This window comes from Ovis aries, chromosome 8 (genome assembly GCF_016772045.2).
Source record: "Ovis aries strain OAR_USU_Benz2616 breed Rambouillet chromosome 8, ARS-UI_Ramb_v3.0, whole genome shotgun sequence".
Classification (NCBI taxonomy): domain Eukaryota; kingdom Metazoa; phylum Chordata; class Mammalia; order Artiodactyla; family Bovidae; genus Ovis; species Ovis aries.
In genome coordinates, this window is record NC_056061.1 from 46,963,180 (window position 1) to 46,983,058 (window position 19,879).

A 19,879-nucleotide genomic window follows, 5' to 3' on the forward strand; every position below is an offset into this window, starting at 1 on the left:
ATAATAGTAATCATACTGGGTAATGTGATAAACTTCTGTCAGCTATTCCTACCTCAAGGTAGGCAGTTTTCATTTTTGGAAAGAGAATTTTGATTAGAGGAAGGCAACTCTCAGCACTCTAAATTTGAGGAAACAGGAAACAAACATCCCTAGGGGTGCTCAGGATCTAGAACTGTTTGGTGAGGGTCAAACTTCACAGGCTTCTGGGTTTTTTTGTTTTTTCTGTCTTAAATTATGAAAGTGTGATATTTATAACACATTTACAAGAGACTTGGAAAATACAGAACAAATTTACATATAATTCCACTATTTGTTGTTGTTCAGTCACTAAGTCATGTCTGACTCTTTGCAACCTCATGGACTGCAGCACAACAGGCCTCCCTGTCCCTCACTCTCTTCTGGAGTTTGCCCAGGTTCATGTCCATTGAGACGGTGATGCCATCTAACCATATCATCCTCAGCCACCCCCTTCTCCGTTTGTCTTCAATCTTGCCTACCATCAGGGTCTTTTCCAGTGAGTCAGTTCTTTGCATCAGGTGGCCAACGTATTAGAGCTTCAGCTTTAGCATCACTCCTTGCAATGAGTATTCAAGGTTGATTTCCTTTAGGAGGGACTGGTTTGATCTCCTTGCTGTCCAAGGAACCCTCAAGAGTCCTCTCCAGCACCACAATTCAAAAGCATCAATTCTTTGGTGCTCAGCCTCCTTTATGGTCCAACTCTCACATCTGTACATGATTACTGGAAAGACCATAGCTTTGACTATATGAAGAATTATTTTTTAAGTAAATAAGATTTTTAGTTGGAGTTTCAATATCAAACTCAAAAATTAATAGAATGTACAGAATATACATTGTAATGTACAGAATATACAATGTAATAGAATATACAGAAAAGTAGAAAGATATCGTAGAACTGAAAAGCACCATGAAACAATTCAACATAATTAACATTTATACAATTTTCACACTACAGTAGGATACAAATTTTATACAAGGTCCCATAGACTGTAAGCTAGGAGATACTGGAACATATCCAGGGACATAAAACAAGGTGTAAAAATTTCATGGTCTAAAGGTATGGAAATCATACAGAGTCCATTCTCCTATCACTATGAAATTATGTTAGAAATCAGTATGAAATATATTTGAAAATAACCCACATATTTTCAAGTGCAATGTCATATTTACCAAGTGAGATCTTTGACTCAGCCATTGAAAGTCTCAATAAAGTTAGAGGACTGAAAAACACAGAGGCTGCTTGCAGAGAAGAAAACATTTAAATGAGAAATTAATACCAAAATGAGGAATTAATATCAAAGATATCTTTAAAAACCCATGCATTGGGAAATTAGGCTTCTGTTTTAATCAGGATAGTCTGTGCAGAATATGGACATGCAGAAAATACAAAAAAAAAACACTTTTAAAATAAAAGACAAAGCTAGTGTAGATTGCATGAATGAGAGAGAGCATATAAAATGTAACTTCAAAGTTACATGACTGTAACATTGGTCACTAAGAGAAATAAAGTGGTTATAAGAAGGAACCCATTTTAGAGATAAGTGAAAGGTTTCAATTTTCCTCCTTCACTTATGCCGGCAACAGTTGGAAATGCATTATTGGAGTAAGGGCAGAAGCTATATTAGTAATGCGTATTCAGAAGTTATTCAACATAGAATTGATATCTGAAGTCTAGAGAGGTACATGTGGGAAGCAGAATAGAGAATATGCATTTGGCTTTGGAAAACAGGAATAGGGATGAACTGAGAGTAGCATGCTGCTGCTAAGTCGCTTCAGTCGTGTCCAACACTGTGCGACCCCATAGACAGCAGCCCACCAGGCTCCACCGTCCCTGAGATTCTCCAGGCAAGAACACTGGAGTGTGTTGCCATTTCCTTCTCCAACGCATGAAAGTGAAAAGTGAAAGTGAAGTCGCTCAGTCGTGTCCGACTCTTCACGACCCCATGGACTGCAGCCTACCAGGCTCCATGGGATTTTCCAGGCAAGAGTACTGGAGTGGGTTGCCATTGGCATAGGAGACAGCAAAAGACATGGAAAAAGAGCAGGGAAAGAAAACAGGAAAGCATATCACTATAAAAGTCAATGAGAAGAGAATTTTTTTAATGGGTAGTCAGTGTTATCAAATGTTTGAAGAGTCAAAGAGATAAGAACCAAGGAAAGTTTTTTAGATATGGAAAGAAAGAAATCAGTATTCATTTTTGGAAAGTGAAACTCAATGCTCAGGGGTAATACAAATACAAAACAAACATCAAGTGATTAAGGGATCAAGTGTCAGAGAAGAGAATGATTTGGCAGAAGAAGAACAAAGAGAAATGGTTTAAAAAAAAAAAATTATGTCCAAGAATATAAGGGAGCCCATAATCAGAGCCAAAAACCTGCTATCTTTGAGTTTCAAAGATGGGATGGGAGTGGAAGGAGGGTGAGCGATTTGCTAGAATGAAGCAGAGGATACAAAGATCTTAGGGTTGGTTTCAACACTGAACATCTTGAATATTCTCTATTATATCATTTTTCTTAATCTTCTGTGTAAAATCAATATGACCTTCTTGGGAGTTTAAAAGAAAAAAGGCTAACTCCTATGAAGAATATTTTGGGTCAGTGAGAGATGAAAAGAGCTGACAAGCATAGCGGGGGCTGATTAAATTTGGACCCCATGTATTAGCTATGCTCTAGATGTATGTGGCTCAGTGTCTCATCCAGCATGAGAGCATGCTCAGTTGTGTCCGACTCTTTGCAATCCCATGGACTGCAGCCCACCATGGAATTTTCCAGGCAAGAATACTGAATTGGGTTGCCATCTCCTACTTCAGGGGATCTTGCCGACTCAGGGATTGAACCCACATGTCTTGCATCTCCTGCATTGCCAGGTAGGTTCTTTACCACTGGCACAACTTGGGAAGCCCTCCAGTCTCCTCCAGTAGTGGGTGGAAATTAGTCAGAGGAAAAGAAAAAGGCCCCGGAGGAATAGTCTCAGGCAGAATTAGCTCAATGAAGCCATAAATAATGGACGTAAGGAAATAAAAGACGCTGGAGAATATAGCATTGCAGCAGCTCACCAGGGTATCTGGAGTGGAGGTGCCTAATGTATCTTAAAGAAGGCAATGACATTAGCATGGGCTTGGGGAAGGACAGATCTAATTTTCGAGTCTAGCTTCACCACGGGTGAGTCACATTTCTTCATGAAAGTCATTTAACCTCTCTGAAATTGGGCAATAGATGTTCCTAGATCACACTGATGTTGTAAAGATTAAGTACTTTGAGGCATGTGAAATGCTATGAAGGATATCTGGTACTCAAGTACACAAGTGCTCCATCATCACAAGTACACCAAAAGCAATAGTTGTGATGGTCACAGCTGAATTCATGTTAGTGCCCTGAGAGAAGGTAACAAGCAGCAGATGGAGCAGCTGTTGGCAGAAAATGAGAACCTAAAGTTCAAGATCTCAGTGGTATCACTTGGTAAAGTTGGTTGGGGTCACAGTGGAGTCCTGAAAATGGGCTATAATAGAAAACATGAGACTTCAAAAATGATGAGAGTTTGCCTGAAGCTCACATTTCCCCGAGCTGACTGGCTGTGCTAAATTCAGCACTAGGTGATCTGAGTCTGTGAAGAAGCATAGGACTTGGCAATGGCCACTGGGTGGCGGGGGCGGGGGGAGGGGGGGGGGGGAGGCGGTGGGGGTGGGTGGAGGGGGGAGGAAGGGGGGAATCCCTGGTGTTCCTCTATGTCCCTTCTTCGCCCAGTCTTTAGAACCTGTTCTCAGTGGCACAGACAAAAGTCACCCAGTCCCCCACTGCTCTTTGATGCCACACTACCTAAAGTGTGTCCCAAGGCAGGACATATGGTGGTGTGGGAAGATTTCCAGGAATATTCTAAAAATCTGGCAGGGAAGAGGTAAGGAACTACTTCTCTCTATGTATGTGAGAGTATCTAACAATCTATTCACAGACAAAGGGCTTCTGAGTTCTCTCCAAAACCTTGCTGGAACAGGGTCAGGTTGAAGGAAAGAAAAAAAAAAGAGAGAAACTAAGAAACAAACCATCATCTTACTGTCCCAGATTTTCAGAAGGGGCTGTTGTTCAAAGCTAGCTCAATGCGGCAGTCACATGAATCCCATAAAGAATGGGTTCCAAGGTTAGATAACTTTGGGAACTACTGAATCCAGTGAAGTTGAATAGGTCTCTTTCCTGCAGGGTTCCTCAGAGCCTTTAACATGTTACTGGCGTATTCAAAATCTCCACAATGAGTTCTTTATTTTTAGACCTCTGTGACCATAAAACACTTGTTTTCACCAGGCATCTAGAGGGACAGTGGGGAAGTGTGACACTGAGCCCATGGATAATAATTCAATGCCTACAGTCCCCGAGCCAGGGTCCTCATCTACCACCGAGGGGTGAAAATCACAGGGCAAAAATCAAATATAACCAGTAGGGAATTTTCCTCTCTTTCTGGGATAGATACACAGGGTAATATCTAAGGACATGCCAAGAGATATCAGACCTACTGACCACCATACACTCCTACTGGACTGTGAAGGGATGAAGGACTGTGACAGAAAAGACTCAGGCATCATCCTTGGAACAGACAGCAACTAGCTACACTCATGTATGAAAACAGTGTGACCAGAGGCTCACAGGAACCTAACCCTTTATTTCCCCTAGGAACAATGATTCAGCATGTGCTAATTTAGGGTTTGTGGTGACTTTATAGAACATAGTACCTTGAATGGTGAGAATCTATTCACTGTTCACCTGAAGCTATCATAACATTGTTTGCTAATCGACTATACCCCAATACAAAATAAAAACAGTTTCAAAAAAAGAGAAAGAAAACAATAATCTTAGCTGAAAATTACTGCACACTTATCAGGTACCAGGAACAACAGCATGTACTCTATGCGGATAATATTCTTCAATTTCTATAATAATCCCATGAGACCCATAGTTTACCCCTTTCACACAGGAGAAAACAGAGGCTTAGACTTTATCTGAGGTTCTAGGATTCAAACTTCAACAGCTTGACTCCAAAATCTGCTCTCTTAATCCCTCTGCTATACAGAGTCTCACTAGTTTTCTCACCCTGAACTGGTAAGATGGTGGGATTTTCCCTGATCACAAACAGCCCACACCTAGGTGCTTGTTACTGTGTTTCCTCACCTGCTTATGCAAACATACACACACACACATATTCAATAATACTGTGAGAGTATTATCAACTTTGCACTAGATTATAAAAGCTGGGAGAATATTGTGTTACTTTCCAAGTCTCACATGCACAATGCCCATCAACCTTTTAATAGTTCATTAATGAGACCAACTGATGCTGCCAAGCAGTCCTCCTTCCAGACCAAAGAAACAGCGCTTACTGCTCATTCTACAACAGTGTCTTCCTCTGCCCCAGTCATTGCAGCCAGTGAGAAAAGGAAAAGAGCTGAAATATTACAAGACAGCCTTTCCTCCAGGTCCCCAGATCGCTGAAAACAGAGCTCTCCCTGCATCCTGTTGCCTCTTTGTTCTCAGGGCTCTGAGTTAATGGATGGCTCTGTGACTAAGATGTTGATGAGGCAGGCTCATGAGATATAATCAGCAAGTATCTTTACTTTTGCCTTCCGGGGCACTAAGCGCGCCCGGCCAAGAGGAGTTACCCCATGTCCGAGATCAGGGGCAGCGGCCGAGAGTGCCAGGCTGCGACGGCGCAGGAATGGCCGGGAGGAGCTACCCCGCGTCTGAGGCCAGGGATCACAATAAACTGTGGAAAATTCTGAAAGAGATGGGAATACTAGACCACCTGACCTGCCTCTTGAGAAATCTGTATGCAGGTCAGGAAGCAACAGTTAGAACTGGACATGGAACAACAGACTGGTTCCAAATAGGAAAAGGAGTATGTCAAGGCTGTATATTGTCACCCTGCTTATTTAACTTATATACAGAGTACATCATGAGAAATGCTGGGCTGGAAGAAACACAAGCTGGAATCAAGATTGCTGGGAGAAATATCAATAACCTCAGATATGCAGATGACATCAATCACCCTTATGGCAGAAAGTGAAGAGGAACTCAAAAGCTTCTTGATGAAAGTGAAAGAGGAGAGTGAAAAAGTTGGCTTAAAGCTCAACATTCAGAAAACGAAGATCATGGCATCCAGTCCCATCACTTCATGGGAAATAGATGGGGAAACAGTGGAAACAGCGTCAGACTTTATTTTTCGGGGCTCCAAAATCACTGCAGATGGTGACTGCACCCATGAAATTAAAAGATGCATACTCCTTGGAAGAAAAGTTATGACCAACCTAGATAGCATATTCAAAAGCAGAGACATTACTTTGCCGACTAAGGTCTGTCTAGTCAAGGGTATGGTTTTTCCAGTGGTCATGTATGGATGTGAGAGTTGGACTGTGAAGAAGGCTGAGCACTGAAGAATTGATGCTTTTGAACTGTGGTGTTGAAGAAGACTCTTGAGAGTCCCTTGGACTGCAAGGAGATCCAACCAGTCCATTCTGAAGGAGATCAACCCTGGGATTTCTTTGGAAGGACTGGTGCTAAAGCTGAAACTCCAGTCCTTTGGCCACCTCATGTGAAGAGTTGACTCATTGGAAAAGACTCTGCTGCTGGGAGGGATTGGGGGCAGGAGGAGAAGGGGACGACAGAGGATGAGATGGTTGGATGGCATCATTGACTCGATGGACGTGAGTGTGAATGAACTCTGGGAGTTGGTGATGGACCGGGAGGCCCGGCATGCTGCGATTCATGGGGTCGCAAAAAGTTGGACATGACTGAGCAACTGAACTGAACTGAACTGATACTATTATAGGGCTTCCCTGGTGGCTCAGACAGTAAAGAATTTTCCTGCAATGTAGGAGACCCAGGTTCAATCCCCGGGTCTGAAAGATCCTCTGGAGAAGAAAATGGCTACCCACTCTAGTATTCTTGCCTAAAGAATTCCATGGACAGAGGAGCCTGTCAGGGTATAGTATATGAGGTCACAAAGAGTCAGACACAGCTGAACAACTAACACTTTCGCTTTCATACTATTGAAATGTATTCAGTGACGGACAGTCCTTTCTCTCCCCCAGAAGCAACCCTGGGCAATACTATACTTTTCAGTTCACTATCAGAGTACAAAATGCTTCCAAGCACATTAGATCACAAACACGGGCTCAATCTGGTAACTACATCATCTTGGCTTAGCTTTCTCTTCCTCTCCCTCCAAAACCTCATCCCCATCATCTTGTCCTGCCTGGACATACTGGAGGAAGGTAACAGAGGAAAGAAAGGAGAAAGGCTTTCTTTGATTGGTAACATGCAAGATAGCATCATGCCCTCTGGATCTGTCAAGTGTTTAAAGCTCTTATTTTTGAGGCACATTTGAGAGCTCCTTGGGTTCTCAAGCATCATCACCCCTCTGTTGCTACTTTTTTGACTCAAGCAATGAGTCTCCAGTCAGGCTGGTGACTTGATTTATCCTGCAGTTGCTAGGACTCCATCAGTGACCTAAAGCTCACTCTGCCGGGGTGCCACCAACCCTTCCAATCTGCACTATCAAACAGGACCAAAGACACTACATCCAACTCTCTCTCATGAATAACCCACATTTCCCATGGGAAACGCTCACAAATTCTTTACCTGAACAAATTCAGGGGATATAGGCTAATCCTAGTATTACTGTCAGAGAAGGCGATGGCACCCCACTCCAGTACTCTTGCCTGGAAAATCCCATGGACGGAGGAGCCTGGTGGGCTGCAGTCCATGGGGTCGTGCAGAGTCGGACATGACTGACTTCACTTTCACTTTTCACTTTCATGCGTTGGAGAAGGAAATGGCAACCCACCCCAGTATTCTTGCCTGGAGAATCCCAGGGATGGGGGAGCCTGGTGGGCAGCCATCTATGGGGTCACACAGAGTCAGACACGACTAAAGTGACTTAGCCCCAGCAGCAGCAGTATTAATATATCAGAAACAATTAATTCCTCCAGGGCCAAGGCAGTTAGGCAGCCCATACCTCATGTTCTAGATTCCCCACGTATAATAGGAGGCAAACCCTGTCCATGGTGTCTGGCTAACTACAGGCACACTTTTAAGATCTCCAAGTACAGAAGTCCCCTACATACAAACCTTCAAGTTGTGAATTTTCAAAGATGTAAACAGGCTTTCCATCAAACTTCAGGTGTAAAACTGCAGCTTGCCCTCCATCTCCTATTGCTGACGATCCTTCAGATCTACCATCTTCCACCTCCTCTCCCCACTCTAGTTGGTAACTCTTCTTGCTTGTGCGTTCAATGCCAGCCTCTGTATGCCAGCTGTTGTACTGTATTCCTGTACTTTTCAAGGTCCTGTACTGTAAGATTAAAAATGCTTTATTTGTGTTTTTGCTTGTTTTTTTAATGTATAATTTGTGTGAAGTATAATAAACCTATTGCATACAGTATTACCTACCTGATTGTGTCAATTGGGTACCTAGGTTAACTTTGTTGGACTTACAAACTGGACTTACAGATGTACTCTTGTAATGGAACTCATTTGTATGTAGGTAACTTACTGTAGATTTGTTGAAGACCAGAGGCAGTTACCTTCTAAACCTCGCCCTTGACGGTAGAGAGGGCAAAACTCATAACTCAGCCAGCACCTTCCTCCAAAGAAGCCCTTTACAAAAATTCCCTGTCCATGGATAGGAACCTCCTCAACTCTTTCCTACACGCAAAGTGAGTAAAAGATTGACGAGTCATAAAACCAGGTTTTAAGCGCCTACTTCGAATTTCCAAACAGATGCTCTGTCTCACAACTCATTCTGGTGTCTGATATCGATCATATCTTGGTACCCTGGGTAAGCTTCCAATTTAACATTTTGTCTATCTATATATTCCTTTTTCCCAAGACATAAAAAGCATTTTCCAATCACTCAAGAATTTGGAAAGCACAGTCGCATGTGGATGCCATGTTGTAAGCCATTTGCAGTTACACAGAGTAGTCTTCAAGTTTTTAAATTTATTCTGTCTTCTAAACTCACACAATTACAGTAATCGAAAAAATTATAAAATGAAGCAATAGACTTTTCACACAAATTCTTCCTTCAAAAGTAAACCTGTAGGCTTAACAGAAGATGAAGTCCCTCATGTACTGGGTACATGGTTTGCAAAATAAACTAGCACAGCACTTTTATCCAAAATGGTTATTAAATTTTGCCTAGGTAGGTATTGTTTTGACAACTTCTATTTCTCAGGAACCAACTCCATTTTTTTTTCTCTCCTTGTTTCAAGGTCAGTGGTCGGCTCTTTATCTTCATATGCTTATATTAAAGAAAAACACGAGAATTTTTCATTAAAGATTAAAAGGGTATAACTCTTCAAGCAACTCTTAACCTAGAGTCATTTCTCATTTCTTTAATTCTTCTCCCTCTTTTTAATATGGAGTCAGAGCTAATAATTCTTCCTCTTAAATCTTTAGTGTTAATAGGGTCACAAAAAGCATTTACCCTGACTCTTGCAGAACCCAACTATTCTTATTTCGACACTGAGGTGCTTAAGTCACCCCAGTGGTCTCCTTGTTCCCAAAGCAAGTTATTCTCTAACCTAAAGGGCAAAGCCTATGGACTTATCAGGGAACTTCCAGGGGCCTCAAGCTACTAACAAGGCTAGACCAGCCTTCACAAGGCTCAGAGTGGCTGCCTATTCAAGATATTTGGATAACATTATTTAAAGCCAGCTAGCTTATTTATTTGAATATGTACACAATAAAAACTTTAGGAGAATATTTGAAATGTCTACATACAAAGTCACAAAATATAGTCCCCAAAATAAATTGGACCTGATCATGTCACCCACTTCTAACAACTTGTGGTTTGCTTTCCACTACTCAGGGCAGCAGTCTCCAAAATAAGGTGTGTGCACCAGGGGGTGAACAAGATGAGCCACTGAGAACAGAAGTAAAATGTCAGAACCCCTAGTCTTAGATACCTAACCTATAAAAAAGGCAGCTAAGGATTTCTAACATTTAAGATGTGCATTGACCTCAAGGATTTGACAGTGGAGCCCTCAGCTATTCAGTTGCTTGAACACAATACAACAGTTCAACTCCCATATTCCAGGCCAAGTGGGTTTACAGGGTATAAGGAACACCTTTAACTAGATCAGCCATCACAAAAGGGACAAATGGCTTAAAGAGAGTTTTCAAAAAAGCTGTAGATTAAAGAAAATGCAAATGAAGCCAATGAATAACAAGAAAATGCCAAGACAAAGGTTTCCCCCATTTACAGTCTGAACTCTCCGGTCAACCATAAGAGGGAGTGAATGCAGCAATGAAATAATCAGACTTGTCACTGAGTACAGTTATTTTTAAAAATAAGCACAAAATCTCTTCCCTCTACATAAACGTGATGGTGTAAGGAGAGAGGAAATAGTTTATTTCCTGGAGAAACCTCTAAGAGAGCATTTCAAAATAGAGGTTTAGAGATATTTTCTTTGTTATATAATTTTTGTCGCTGGTCATGATATGTATCATCTTCAAGAACTGCCAAAATTAGAGACTTAAACTTCCAATTTCCTAACCTGTTTTAAAAATTTCCAGGTGAACAGTTCCAGTGGCTTGAACACATTGTAAACACATCATATAAAATATGAAAACACAGCACTTTCAAATTCATTTGCATATTGACAAGCCATTGACAGCAGGGGAGGTGTAAACACAGCAGACAAATTAAAACAAAAACTCTGCATAATTGGTGGATAGTTTTGAAAAATACCTATTATAATTTGCAAGTGAAACCAACGATTCATTTCTTTCACTTGCATCCATGTATCTCTGTGAGTTATCATTTTGGCTGTGATGCCATTTAAACTGCACATTAAGGAAAATTAATCTTGAAATAATAACTTTAAACAGCTGTATCAGTGTGAAGCCAAGATTTTCAAATATAATTAAGCATATTCACTAACATCACTCTCATTAAGCATCATCATTATTATAAGGAAGCCAAAAGATTTTGTAAGCCATTAATACTTAAAATAAAAATTTTAAGATATATTTTAAATATTCATTCTACCTTCAGTTTATCTTTTTTTAATTTCCCATATTTGTATATTTTATAATGTATACAGTATAGTACTAATATAGTGTTACATATAGATAATTTATGGAAAATATAGTTAGAACAAATGCTCAAATTATTTAACTGAGAGAGAAGATGGACAAACAGAAAGCACAATTTGTAAACTGAAGTTCAGGCTCCCCGGTCTGGCACAGTCTCTTTGCATTCTAGAAGCCTCTTTATCTGTCAGTTTCTGCCCATTGTTCCCACAACCACTGGCATCATGTTTCAATCAGTCTGACTAGCTACCTCCTAAACGCACCACGCTCCCTCCTAATGCACCAAGCTCCCTCATACCTCTGTGTCTCAGCCTAGAATGTTTTGTCCTTTCTTGTCCATGGCAGAATTCCAACTTTTCCTTTAAGACTTAGACCAAAGGAAATTTTCACCTCCTCTATGGAAATTTGCTGCTCTCTCCTAGACATATGTCAGCAGGGAGATTTGGTTTATGGGGAAAGATGATAAAGGAAGTGTGGTGACTTTAAGTCTCAGTTCTGCCGCTTGAAATCCGGATATGAGGTCATTGATCTTCAGTTTCCTCACTTGTGAAATGGAGATTCTGCTACCCCATATATAGTAGGGGTCAGCAGACCTTTTCTTTAAAAGGCTAGAGAGTAATTATTTTTGGCTTTGCAAGCAAATCTCTCTTGTAACTACTCAATTCTGCCTTCCGTAGCCCAAAAGTTGCCGTAGACAATATATTAACAAATTGCTGTTGCTGTGATCTAATGACTCCTTACCGACAAAAACTGTTGACATGCTGGATTTAGTTCATGGACCACTTGCTAATTTCTGCTTACAGAATTGTAATGAAGATTGAAGTAACCCACACTACCTAAGTAAGGACCCTGGCATATAGTGGGTAATCAGCCTCTTATGTGCTAGACCTGGGGAAACATCAGTGCACATGATTCCTGCAGTCACGCAGTGGGGAGATGGATATGGAGCAATCACAAATTAAGTAAATAAACCCTCCCGCCCACCTCCACACGCTCAGAGTGAAACTGATCACTGTCATGAAAGGCCTGTGAAATCCTCTTCTATTGTCTTCTTTTGTTTGCCACAGTTCTATGAAGAAAATGCAGATGGTGTTACGAGTATGCATAGCAGCTCTGTGGAAATGACACTGCAACCTGAGCCACTTAAGGGAAGGGAAGAGAGAGGAAGTGTGCTTCAGACAGAGACACGTGCAAAGGTCCTGAGGAGGAAAGCAGTTCAGCCCATTTGCAAAACAAAACGAAGCAGAGTCTAGACATCAGGCTATGTAGGTATAGAGGAGTCAGAGGCCTCATAGGATGTGTAAAGGACTTGGAATTTGATTGCAAGCCTCAAAGGGAAGTCTTGAATAGTCTTTAATGATCTCATTAGTATACCCAACATACAGAAGTTAGTGTGATTATTATTACTATAGAAGTTAGTGTATTATTATTAATAAGGCAACACAAAAGTTTGTGAAGCATTAATAACTAACAACACCTGTGAAAGGAATTCCTCCTTCAAACTCTCCCCGAAAGCCCTTTCCACTGGACCCTCTGTTTCCTTTTGGGACTGTCTGATGCTGGCCAGTAAGAAAGTTGCTTCAGTCCTGGAGCGAAAAGTGGCGCTGGGATGTTCTCCCCATTTCAGAGGAGGATGAAGCGGGGCAGCAGCCACTGGGAGTGTGGACAAGAGGGCTCATGGTCTCCAGGGCACAAGGAGTCTAATCCCGCACAGGGGTCAGTGTGGCCACCAGAGGCACAGGCAGCTGTGGTGAGTCGTTCTGCCCCATGTGACTGTACAAGCCAACAGCAAAGCTCAAAGGGGGCCCAGTACTGGTAATCTGGTAATCTAGTGGGTAAAATGTTTCTGATTTTGGGGGGTGGCTGGAACCTCTGATCTCTGTGTGGGTCAGAGGCACAAGTGACAGCCTGAGCTGTCGATTGACATCTGAAGCAGGGGATAGTCTCGCAAGATTGAGCCCTTAACCTGTGGAATCTGATGCTGCCTCTGGGTAGATGGTGTCAGGAAGGAGTGGTCTTGGCAGAACAGTCAGCTGGCATCCGATGGTGGGGTAGTATGGGAAAACCCCCAGACAGCAGAAGTGAATGCAGAAACCCTTCAGAGGGGACCAGATAGCAACATGGAATACCTAGAAACAAGACCCACAGAGGGGGCAGAAGCAGAAACCGAGAGAGGCCGATGAAGATGGACAGACAGAGCCCGAGGGAGACAGCGTAAGCTCAGTAGATTTCTGAAGTACATTTATCAAGGTAAATTGTTTTTGTCACATCCCGCTGTTTGTGAACATGAGTAAGTTGTTGCCTGTTATCACTGACCTTTACGATGCTGATTAGCTACTCAGCAATTAACTGGTAGTCCCCTGACGGCCTTAACTCTGCACTAGAGGAGAGAGCCACAACACGTCCCTGGGGTGGAGGAAGAGGAGAGAAAGCCTGCTGAGGAGGAGGTTCCTGCACTGACTGTAGAACAGTGAGCCCCATAGGCTTCTGTCTGTGGTTCTAAAAAGGAATAATCATACCATGCATTTATTAAATTTAAAAATACTTTCTATCATTGGCAACATAGCAGAGCTCTCCTCCACATGCTATACCTAAAACCTGAGGCTGAGATGGGTTAGTTACACATCAAACATGGCACACACCACAGGGACCCAGAGCTGGGAGGCACGTGCCCGCCCTGGCCCTGAGCCCCAGGTGCGTTCTCATCTGCCTCACCTCCTCAGTAACCAGGTAGAAGGCTGGATGCCTTGTTGGAAATCAATGTGGAAACGTTTGTTCTTCTTCTGAACCTTCATTTCAGAGCACCTTCTTTGACTCTGGTTTCAGGCAATAAGATTAGTGGACGGTTTCTCCAACACAAAGCTAAGATCTTGGCAACGCTTTCAAGCACTATTTTTAGGTTCTCCCCACACACACAAGAGAAAGAGGAATCTGAGGCAGAGAGTGTAGACTTACACAAAGAGCTTCCACACAGGGCCTAACGTAGAGATCTTCAGTCACTCAGCACACCTCTGGCTCTGCCATACTTAAAATATCCAACACTGAGCCCGCAGGCCATTGCACACTCCTCAGCCTTCAGAGCAGAAAGTTCTAATATGATGAGGAAGATGTAGTCCCAGGATAATAATATATAAATGTACTAAGTATAGAGTCATCGCACAATCACCCTAATTGAAAAGTGAGACAAAGTACACATTTATCCTATCGACACCAAAGGAAACTTGCATTTTGGTCTCTATCCACATAGATGCACCGTGGTGCCTTGGTTTAGAAGTTTCTTTAAGGAAGAAGAGAAGTTAAAGCTATTGTCAATATGTGTTCATGTCCACCAGTGATGCTAATACGATAGCTCTGAGATCGCGACAGCTCCAGGATGAATCTCATGAAAATGTTGTAGAAAGTGAATGGACTTAGGGCCCAAGTGAAAGGCATGGGGATGTAAGCCGATAACCAGAGCATCCACCTGGGCCACTGCCCCTCTTCACAGATAACACTGAAACAGCGGGGCCAGTGTGGTTTTATTACTAAGTCCTCATGGCATGCAGCTCTGATCAGCATTAGTGGAAGAGAAGAATCTAGAAGGGAAAAAAAAAATTATTGGTTACTCTCTAACATTCCTGAGAAGTAGTTGAAACCTTGTTCCCACCTTCATTTCCCTAGGAGTGGGGATGTGAAGGAGAAGGCAATGGCACCCCACTCCAGTACTCTTGCCTGGAAAATCTCATGGACAGAGGAGCCTTGTAGGCTGCAGTCCATGGGGTCGCTAAGAGTCGGACACAACTGAGCAACTTCCCTTTCACTTTTCCCTTTCATGCATTGGAGAAGGAAATGGCAACCCATTCCAGTGTTCTTGCCTGGAGAATCCCAGGGACGGCAGAGCCTGGTGGGCTGCTGTCTATGGGGTCGCACAGAGTCAGACACGACTGAAGCGACTTAGCAGCAGCAGCAACAGCAGGGGATGTAAATGAGTTCGTGTGGATGAGAACGGAAGTCAGCAAAGACCAACTGAAACAAGAGGCTGAATTGCTGACCCCCAGTGGCAGATGCCACCACCCAGCAAACACAAGGCAGCAGAAATACCACCCAGCATTTTCCTAGCCCCCTTAACCAGTTCTCCAGGCAGGGATAGGACAAGTGTCGAAAGGTGGAGATGGAAATGACAATGGAAGGCACAGATTTTTAAGACAGGACAACGGAAGAGCATATATATGGAGCTGGGAGAGGCAAGCTTAGTTCTTATGTGTCTATTAACTTAAACACAGTATGGGGAGACTTCGCCCCAGCTTCCAGAGCAAAACTTGGTCAGTGAGCTCATTCTCTCCTTGGCCTGGTCATAAGCACAAGGGAGATAACAGAAGGAATGATGGCAGGTCTCCTCCCCTCAGCATTGGAGCCAAGGTATTTCCACAGTAGCCCAGTTACTCCTCACAACAACCACAGGATGTTAAGCACTACTAATGGCCCCATGGTACAGAACAGAAACCAGCACATCCAGAGGCTAAGCCCTTACCCAAGTCCTATAGCCAGTAAGCAGCAGGTAGCAGACCAAAACGGCCTTCCCAAGTGGCGCTAGTGGTAAAGAACCCACCTGCCAATGCTGGAGACTTAAGAGACATGGGTTTGATCCCTGGGTCAGGAAGATCCATTGGAGAAGGAAATGGAAAGCCACTCCAGCATTCTTGCCTGGGAAATCCCATGGACAGAGGAGCCTGGAGGGCTACTGTTTGTAAGGTGGCAGAGTTGGACACAACTAAAGCGACTTAGTGCACACACACACACACACACACACACACACACACACACAGAGCACACCAAAACGAAAATGTGTCTGATTCCAGAACCATGTTTCCACTGCCACAAAGCAGCTCTTCTCCAGGGAGGGAGCAGAAATGATGGTATGGGGATTACTATGTTAATAATCTAACGTAACTATTATTGTTATTTGTAAAATAACAACAATTTGGTGTGGTTCAATGACTTTTCCAGGGTCACATAAAGTATTAAATTTTTCAAATTTCTCCAAACCTGATTTCATCCAGGAATTATGGTAAGGCCAGCAAGGCCCAAATTGGGTTGAATTTAACTTATGTCATAATAGTGACAATTGCTTTAAAGAAATAAAAACTTTGCTTTGAAATACCCCCCCAAAAAAATTGAGGGTATGTTTTGGTCACTGAGAATTGGTGAGTATAAGACCCAGTGTGCCTCCTGATTACAAAAGGTTAGATGTCCTTGCCACAGTGGACTACTTTTTGTTTCTGAAAGGGAAAACCCTCCTGTTTTCTTCTACTCACCTCACCACTCCCGACACCAACGTTCGGGCTTTCCACACCAAGCACTTCTGACACTAACTACCTGGAGTCGGCACAGACCCCATAAGTAAAGGGCTCAGTCCCACAAGACTGACCTCCCCAGATTATTGCCTGTGCTTCGGACAAACCCACTATAAAGTACTCAGGACCTCTTCCTCAGATTCGATAACTTTCTAAAACTCAGGAAAGAGGGGACGTCCCTGGCGGTCCAGTGGTTAAGACTCCGCACTTCCAGTGCAGGGGATGTGGGTTTGACCCCTGGTCCTACCGGCCATGTGGTACCACCAAAAAATAAAAATAAATAAACTCAGGAAAGCACTTTACTTACTATTACATGTTTATTATCAAAGATATGACTCAGAGGGACTTCCCTGATGGTCCAGTGGTTAAGAATCTGACTTCCAATGTAAGTCCCAATCCAGCTAAATAAATAAATAAAATCCCAACTCTCCTCTAATCAAACAGTAAATATGCCATTATCTTCTTCCACCCACCCACACACAAATAATTAAAGCAAAAATAAAGATACAACTTGGAAACAGCCAACCAGAAGCAAAGCATTGAGCACAGTATTGGTGGTGGGGGGTGCACAGGGCTCCCACGCTCTCTCATAGGGTTTGCCACCCTCCCAGCACTTCATGTGTTCACCAGTCCAGAAGGGATCCCTTCTGTTAGGATTTTTATGGAGGTTTCATTACAGAAGCAATGTTGATTAAATCACCGGCCACTTGTGATTAAGTTAACCTCCAGTCCCTCTCCCCTCCCCCAGAGGTCAGGGGGTGGGGTCGGAAGTCCCAACTTTTAATCACTTGTTTGGTTCTTTTGACAACCAGCCTCCTTTCGAGGTTATTCAGTAATCCCTTAGCCACAAGCATCTTGTTAGCATACAAAACAATACTTGTCACTTCAAAAACTCAGAAGGTTTTAGAAGCTATAAGGTAGGAAATGGGAGCAGAAATCAAATATATATCTTATCACACGATATTTTCTTTGTCCTTTTTTTTTAATCACAGGAAAATGTTTTAATCTTTTCTTTTTCTACCCTCCCCAAACTTTAAACTTTTTCTTTTGTATTGGGGTACAGCTGATAAAAAATGTTGCGGTAGTTTCAGATGAACAGCGAAGGGACTCAGCCATACATAATCATGTGTCCATTCTCCCCCAAACTCCCCTCCCATGCAGGCTGGCACATAACATTAGAAAAAAAGGTTGAGTAACAGCAACATTTCCCGCCCCCATCCATGGTGCTGTGCTAAGTGCTAAATTAATTCATATTAAATTGTTTTTAAAAATCAAGTCCTTGGTCTGAAAAGGCCTCATGTTTATACACAATGGGTTTAGGCTGGAAGCTCTGTTTAGGATTAAGATTCCCTTTGCAAGAAACTAAGCCTGAAGTTTTTTCTTGCAAAGGGAATCTTTGCAAGAAAAAAGATTCCTCTTCCTCAAAGTCACATTGCCAGCAGTTTTACAAGGCCTCTGAAAATGATCAAGTTAACTGAGAAGATAAAAATTTGCCAGATAGATGTCCTTGGCAGTGCACAGCTCCTTGTCTGAAATGAGACACAACAGAAAACTTGAAAATGCAAAGTTTGTGAGAATATAATGTATCTAATGGACAAAACCAACTTACTGTGTATGATGAAATTAAAAGAATGTGTTTTCAGGCAGCAGCTCCTTGTTACATATTTATTCTATTACAGAGCAAATTGCTACAGTGACCAGACAATCTAGAAAAGAAGGAAGAGTCGGTTTGTCCAGAATCATTGATATAACCTTAGCTTTAACGGTCCAAGTATATGGTTTCTATTCGTAATTACAGACTCTCAGAGACACCCATGTACTCCACATCTGTCTCTGGAAGAAAAAAAAAAATCCTTTCTTAAATTGATTTGCCCTTTGTCACTGTCACAGATATGTTTTCCCTGTTTTGACAGGTAGTTGTAATTCTATTAGCAGCCCATCGACTTCCCTGTGAAATCGATCTGTGTTGTGCTGGCTGGGTCTTCTTAAACTGGCTGATTTATTGCTTCTGCATGTTTTTAGAAAGAGAGAGCACGTGCACGCTCACAAGTGAGCTAAAGAGTCCAGGGGTGGGAGAGGAAGAGGGAAAGGCAAAGAGACACTCTTCTGTTGCCACAAAGTATAAAGTATCTAAACAATTGTTGAAAACAAATCATCTCCAGCCTCACTGTTGGTTGTCTCGATGGCAGGTGAGTTGTGACCTTTTGTCGACAGCCTAGTTGAGATGCCTGCTGATGCCAGTCAGAATAAATGACTGTCACTCTCCCTTATTAATTTATCTTACTACCTCATGTATAAACTAGAAGGACTTGCTCACCTCAGATGTCCTCAGTGTCAATCTATCATGTTTGCCTAATTCTCCTCCCAGCTCACAGTAACCAGAACACAAGTAGCTGCCTCCAGTGCCCCTGTCTCTGCCTGTAATCTTGCCCATGAAAGGAAAGCACTCAGCCCAATCACAGGAGATCACAATTAGCCAGAGGTCAGAGACAGAAATCACCACTGCATTCTGTTTAAAGCCACATCAGCAAAGAAAAGAAGGGAAGGGAAACTTAATAAACACCCTTGTCTTATTAAGGTTCTATCCAAAGATTTATAATGGAATCAAGCAGTGCTAGATGAAAATAATATGTGTGAAGACCAGGCAACCTAAAAATAAGTTGATTTTTCTGATACTAAAGAACAAATCATTGCAATTATATACCTTTACAAAGTGAACATGATTCTAAATATTCTCATGTTAACTTCATGAACATAAATATGAATTGTAACGTCTCACGAGTACCATTTGTAATTTCACCCTTGAGCAATATAGTGGAGAGCCTAATTCTAAGCAGAATTATTACCAGGAAATACAATTAGGTAGGCAAATTCCACTTTGCACTCTTTCTTCTCCTTTTATATATGTATAGGTACCAAGATACTCAACTCATCCTTAACTTCCAGGATAACACTGGAGCTTTCTCTGTCTTCCTTACCCAAACCTTCTCAGATGTCAGGCCAGCAAAGTGATAAGGGCATGTTTATATAAATGATAAACTAGCAAGGTTTAAAGTATTAACCCTCCCAGTAAGATTTTGCATTTTAACTGGGAATTTTTATAGATATAATACTTAAACCCAAGATGGAGATGACTGGTAAGAACCCTGGGCACCACTGAAGACAGATTGGTGGATGGAGGGATGGTGGTCGACAGGTTTACCTTTCAATCGTCCTCAAATGACACTACTAGGACAGTGCTGGTTCTGTTACAAACTGTGACTCTTCTTTCCTACACAGCCCTGTAGAAACTGACAGTCCTATGCTATGCTATGCTTTGTCCACTCAGGTTAGCTGAGAACCCTGAGGTTTCCAGGTTAAAGTTGGCCAACAGCTTTTACTCTTGGAAGGTGATCAGAGTCTGACATAGTAGCAAACAGATGCAGAGGAGCCTGGTAGGTGCCAGCTTG

The 19,879-nt window shown here is 42.3% G+C and overlaps 1 long non-coding RNA gene across 4 annotated transcripts in view; it reads right to left on the bottom strand.

Annotated features, from left to right (window-relative positions):
- Positions 1–8,980: 8,980 nt before the first annotated feature.
- LOC121820172 (uncharacterized) overlaps positions 8,981–19,879 on the bottom strand; it is a 61,588-nt gene continuing 50,689 nt past the window's right edge. For 2 of the 4 annotated variants that reach the window (XR_009601631.1, XR_009601629.1), the window contains 2 exons: positions 18,040–18,136; positions 8,981–14,672 (listed from right to left, as the gene is read on the bottom strand). This is a non-coding gene — a long non-coding RNA (uncharacterized LOC121820172). The remainder of the gene's footprint in view (positions 14,673–18,039; positions 18,137–19,879) is intronic. The other 2 variants (XR_009601627.1, XR_009601628.1) reach the window with 1 other exon arrangement.